Genomic DNA, 6,330 nt, shown 5'->3' on the forward strand with positions numbered 1-6,330 from the left:
CCACTTACTCTGGCAAGTAACAGGCTACCGGAGGTCGGAGCAACGCAGGGGACGTCAAAAGGAACGATGACATCACTTCACAGAGCCATCTGCGCTGAACAAGAGACCGCTGTGTCGTGTCTAGAATGGAGTTGCTTATAGGAGGCAGGAAGCAACAGCAGTGAATGGGTATACAGATAACAGAGGAGTGATGTACAGCAGGATGAGGCTGTGTATACATAAGAGGAGTGATGTACTGCAGGAGGAGGCTGTATATAGAGGGGATGAAAGGAAGGATGTACTGCTAAATGGAGCTGTATATGAAGAGGCTACGTGGAGCCACATACTGCAGGATGAGGCTGTGTATACATGAGAGGAGTGATGTACTGCAGGAGGAGGCTGTATATAGAGGGGATGAAAGGAAGGATGTACTGCTAAATGGAGCTGTATATGAAGAGGCTACGTGGAGCCACATACTGCAGGATGAGGCTGTGTATACATGAGAGGAGTGATGTACTGCAGGAGGAGGCTGTATATAGAGGGGATGAAAGGAAGGATGTACTGCTAAATGGAGCTGTATATGAAGAGGCTACGTGGAGCCACATACTGCAGGATGAGGCTGTGTATACATGAGAGGAGTGATATACTGCAGGATGCGGGCTGTGCATAAAGGGCTGAGAGGAGTGATGTTTTACAGGATGGGGCTTTGTATAAGAGGCTGAAAGATTATATATAATGCAGGATGGGGCTTTATATAGGAAGCTGAAAGATATATAATACAGGATGGGGCTTTATATATGAAGCTGAAAGATATATAATACAGGATGGGGCTTTATATAGGAAGCTGAAAGATATACAATACAGGATGGGGCTTTATATATGAAGTTGAAAGATATATAATACAGGATGGGGCTTTATATAGGAAGCTGAAAGATAATGCAGGATGGGGCTTGTACATAGGAGGCTGAATAGAGAGAATGCTGGATTGGGCTGTATGTATTTAGGGGAGGGGCTGAAATGAGTAATATACTCCAGTGATGTGCATAGATGAGTGAAGCGATATACTGCAAGATGGGGCTAGTGAAAAGGGGGCTGAAATGAGTGATATACTATAAAATGGAGCTGCTTCACGAAGAAGGCGTGACATCATGCTAGACCGATTAATCAAGAGAAAAGCCTAAGATGGTGGTAGGTGGATGTTTGCAGTAGTCCGATTCGAAGGCCACAACTACTGAGTTGGCAGCTGGACCAGGGACCTGCTAATCATTTAGATCAACTCTAGGAGAGAGGGGTCTTTTTACCTGGAACTATATGGTGGAAAGTGTTGAAAGGAAGGGAGCTATGTTAATTGTTATTTAATTTAATGCTTTGAAATGCCAGGGATGAATTTCAGTTCCTGTGTGGCCCTGGCTGTATGTGACCACAACGCAGCTGATCGGTGGGGTTCCGACACCTAAGGCTAGGTCACCAATATTTAAGTCCTGGACAACCCCTTTAACCCTAAACCAATGAATGTTTAAACACTGTGTGAAGGAAAAAAAGAATTTGAAAAAGTGCAATAGTAAAAAATTTTGGAAGCCCTCGCAACAAAGTTCAGAAATGCGTAAAACCGAAAAAAGACAGATTTTCAAATCATCATCCGTATGGGATTCCTTCTTATATAATTAATAGAATTTACAACAAAAAGTTTTCTAGGTTCATAATTGCAATGTATGCATAATGTTAAACAACTGCGCTGTATAGGATCAGATTATTTGGGGGGGGGGGGGGCACACCCATTGACTTGAATAGAAGTCCCATCTAAAACGCTAAGACGAATAGTGCAATTTTTTTTTTGGTCCGAGGGAAGAAAATTATATAGGCATAGGCATCAAAACTATGAATTAACACATGTGGAATTATATACTTAACAAAAAAGTGTGAAACTACTGAAAATATGTCTTATATTCTAGGTTCTTCAAAGTAGCCACCTTTTGCTTTGATGACTGCTTTGCACACTCTTGGCATTCTCTTGATGAGCTTCAAGAGGTAGTCACCGGAAATGGTCTTCCAACAATCTTGAAGGAGTTCCCAGAGATGCTTAGCACTTGTTGGCCCTTTTGCCTTCACTCTGCGGTCCAGCTCACCCCAAACCATCTCGATTGGGTTCAGGTCTGGTGACTGTGGAGGCCAGGTCATCTGGCGTAGCACCCCATCACTCTCCTTCTTGGTCAAATAGCCCTTACACAGCCTGGGGTGTGTTTGGGGTCATTGTCCTGTTGAAAAATAAATGATGGTCCAACTAAACGCAAACCAGATGGAATAGCATGCCGCTGCAAGATGCTGTAGTAGCCATGCTGGTTCAGTATGCCTTCAATTTTGAATAAATCCCCAACAGTGTCACCAGCAAAGCACCCCCACACCATCACACCTCCTCCTCCATGCTTCACAGTGGGAACCAGGCATGTAGAGTCCATCCGTTCACCTTTTCTGCGTCGCACAAAGACACGGTGGTTGGAACCAAAGATCTCAAATTTGGACTCATCAGACCAAAGCACAGATTTCCACTGGTCTAATGTCCATTCCTTGTGTTCTTTAGCCCACACAAGTCTCTTCTGCTTGTTGCCTGTCCTTAGCAGTGGTTTCCTAGCAGCTATTTTACCATGAAGGCCTGCTGCACAAAGTCTCCTCTTAACAGTTGTTGTAGAGAGGTGTCTGCTGCTAGAACTCTGTGTGGCATTGACCTGGTCTCTAATCTGAGCTGCTGTTAACCTGCGATTTCTGAGGCTGATGACTTGCATAAACTTTTCCTCAGAAGCAGAGGTGACTCTTGGTCTTCCTTTCCTGGGGTGGTCCTCATGTGTGCCAGTTTCTTTGTAGCGCTTGATGGCTTTTGCAACTGCACTTCAGAACACTTTCAAAGTTTTCCCAATTTTTCGGACTGACTGACCTTCATTTCTTGAAGTAATGATGGCCACTCGTTTTCCTTTACTTAGCTGCTTTTTTCTTGCCATAATACAAATTCTAGCAGTCTATTCAGACCCCGACACTATCAGCTGTGTATCCACCAGACTTCTGCACAACACAACTGATGGTCCCAACCCCATTTAGAAGGCAAGAAATCCCACTTATTAAACCTGACAGGGCACACCTGTGAAGTGAAAACCATTTCCGGTGACTACCTCTTGAAGCTCATCAAGAGAATGCCAAGAGTGTGCAAAGCAGTCATCAAAGCAAAAGGTGGCTACTTTGAAGAACCTAGAATATAAGACATATTTTCAGTTGTTGCACACTTTTTTGTTAAGTATATAATTCCACATGTGTTAATTCATAGTTTTGATGCCTTCAGTGTGAATGTACAATTTTCAAAGTCATGAAAATACAGAAAAAAAAACTTTTGGTCAGTCTTGTATATTGGTCTGTAATATATATATATATTGGTCTGTAATATATATTAATAAATATATATATATATTGGTCTGTAATATATATATATATATATTGGTCTGTAATATATATTAATAAATATATATATATATTGGTCTGTAATATATATATATATATATTGGTCTGTAATATATATTAATATATATATATATATATATATATATATATTGGTCTGTAATATATATTAATATATATATATATATATATATATATATATATATTAATATATATATATATATATATATATATATATATATATATATATATATATATATATATATATATTGGTCTGTAATATATATATATATATTAATATATATATTGGTCTGTAATATATATATATATATTAATATATATATATTGGTCTGTAATATATATATATATATATATATATATATATATATATATATTACCGTATATTCCGGCGTATAAGACGACCTGGTGTATAAGACGACCCCCCTACTTTCCTGTTAAAATATAGAGTTTAGGATATATTCACCGTATAAGACTACCCCTTCTCCAACGCATACCAAACACCGGTAAAAATTAAAAAAAAAACAGATTTGAATTTAACATGGTCCTTTTTTAATTTAAATTGTTATGACATGCAGGTATATAGCAGGAAAACTGTCACTCATAAACATATTAAAATAGGGGGGACCCCACGTCATTTTTTGGGGGGGTCCCCCATTCTAATAGCTAGTAAAGGCTAGGTATTCAGCTGGGGGCTGATATTAGTAGCCTGGGAAGCTCCGTGGGTATTACCCTCTTCCCAGACTTCAAACATCTGCCCCAGCCGTCTGCTTAACCTCCGCTAGAGACTATAATGATGGTGGATCCCACGCCAATTTTCTTTTTAAAAAATCCTTTATTTTAACACTAAATGACAATTGAGGGGTTAATAAAGATGCAGTCCCTAAATTATTAATTTTGTAATTAATTTTTCCCAAAAATGTTGACGTGGGGCTTCGCCATATTTTTGTGTCCAGCCAGGTACAGCAGGCAGGAACGGGCTGCCCCCAACCACCAGCTGCCTATTTGTACCTGGCCGGACACAACAATATAGGGAAGCCCTTTTTTTTTTAAATTATTTCATGAAATAATTAAAAAAAAAAAATACGTGGGGCTTCGCCCTATTTTTGTGTCCAGCCAGGTACAACTAGGCAGCTGGGGGCTGGAATCTGCAGCGCAGGGAGGCCCAAGCTTTCTGGCCCCCCCCCCGCTGCAAATTGCAGTCCGCAGCCACCCCAGAAAATGGCACGTTCATAGAAGCGCCATCTTCTGGCGCTGTACCCAACTCATCCAGGGCCCTGGTGCGGTGGCTCACTGGGTAATAAAGGGGTTAGGGCCAGCTTGGCATTATCAGCTGGCCCTAAGCCCAAAATTCATGGGGTCACGCCAATATTAGACATGACCACCATGAATTTCTAGTAAAGTAATTAAAAAAAACACAACACCCAGAATAAAGTCCTTTAATTGAAATAAAGACACAATTTTTTAATGTTCTAAATTAAACCATACTTACCATCACGCCCATTCCAGCTGAAGCCAACGATCTCCTGCAATAAAAGAAAAATAATAAAGCAACTTCATCCTTACCTCTCCATGGTTCCCAGGACCGGTCCAGCTCTGCTACATTCACATGACAGGCTGCACCGCAGCAGAACGCTGCCGTTCAGCTTGCCATGCGGCAGACACTGAGAAGCGCAGGCATGCTTGTGCTCCTCAGTGTCTGACTGTGACGGCATCCAGATGAGCAGACATCATGTCCAATGAACTCGGCTCACCTCATGCACGTCACTGACAGCGTGGGAAAATTCTCCTGCTCCCCGCATGCGCAGTAGAAGTTTCCCACGCTGTCAGTGACGGACGTCCAGGAGGTGAGCTGAGTTCATTGTCGGCTCATCTGGATGCCGTCACAGTCAGACACTGAGGAGCGCAAGCATGCCTGCGCTTCTCAGTGTCTGCGGGATGACAGGCTGGATGGCAGCGTTCTGCTGCGGTCCAGCCTGTCATCTCGATGTAGCAGAGCTGAAGCTGTCGTGGGAACCATGGAGAGGTAAGGATGAGGTTGCTTTATTATTTTACTTTTATTGCAGGAGATCGTTGGCTTCAGCTGGAATGGGCGTGATGGTAAGTATGGTTTAATTTAGAACAATAAAGATTTGTGTCTTTATTTCAATTAAAGGACTTTATTCTGGGTGTTTGTGTTTTTTTTAACTTTGACTATGGGGTTAGTAATGGGGGTGTCTTATAGACGCCTCTCCATTACTAACCTGGGCTTGATGTCAGCTGGCATTATAAGCTGACATCAACCCCAGCCCTATTACCCCTGCCACCGCTACAGGGCAGCGTGGAAGAGCGAGGCTAAGTGCCAGAATTGGCGCATCCTATGAATGCGCCATTTCTGGGGCGGCTGACGGCTGGTGTTTCTAGCCTGGGAGGGGGCCAATATTCATGGCTCCCTTCCTGGGCTATTAATATCAGCCTCCAGCTGTCTGCCTAGCCTTTGCTAGCTATTAAAATAGGGGGGACCCACGTCATTTTTTTGGGATCCCCCATTTTAATAGCTAGTAAAGGCTAGGTATTCAGCTGGGGGCTGATATTAGTAGCCTGGGAAGCTCCGTGGGTATTACCCCCTTCCCAGGCTTCAAACATTTGCCCCAGCTGTCTGCTTAACCTCCGCTAGAGACTAAAATTAAGGGGAACCCCACGCCAATTTTTTTTTTAATAAATCCGTTATTTTAACACTAGATGACAAGTACAGTAACCAGCACTGTCCCTGTACTTCATATATATGTGACTGACATGTTTCTATCTATCTAATCTATGTGTGAAGCTCTATTCTTTCTATTCTAAATTGTCGGGTGCCGGCTTATGCCGCTGCTGAATTGCCGGCTTTTCATATATTGTCACAGAAGCGAT

This window comes from Phyllobates terribilis, unplaced genomic scaffold (genome assembly GCF_046119375.1).
Source record: "Phyllobates terribilis strain yellow unplaced genomic scaffold, ASM4611937v1 Scaffold_7__3_contigs__length_470593459, whole genome shotgun sequence".
NCBI classification, from domain to species: domain Eukaryota; kingdom Metazoa; phylum Chordata; class Amphibia; order Anura; family Dendrobatidae; genus Phyllobates; species Phyllobates terribilis.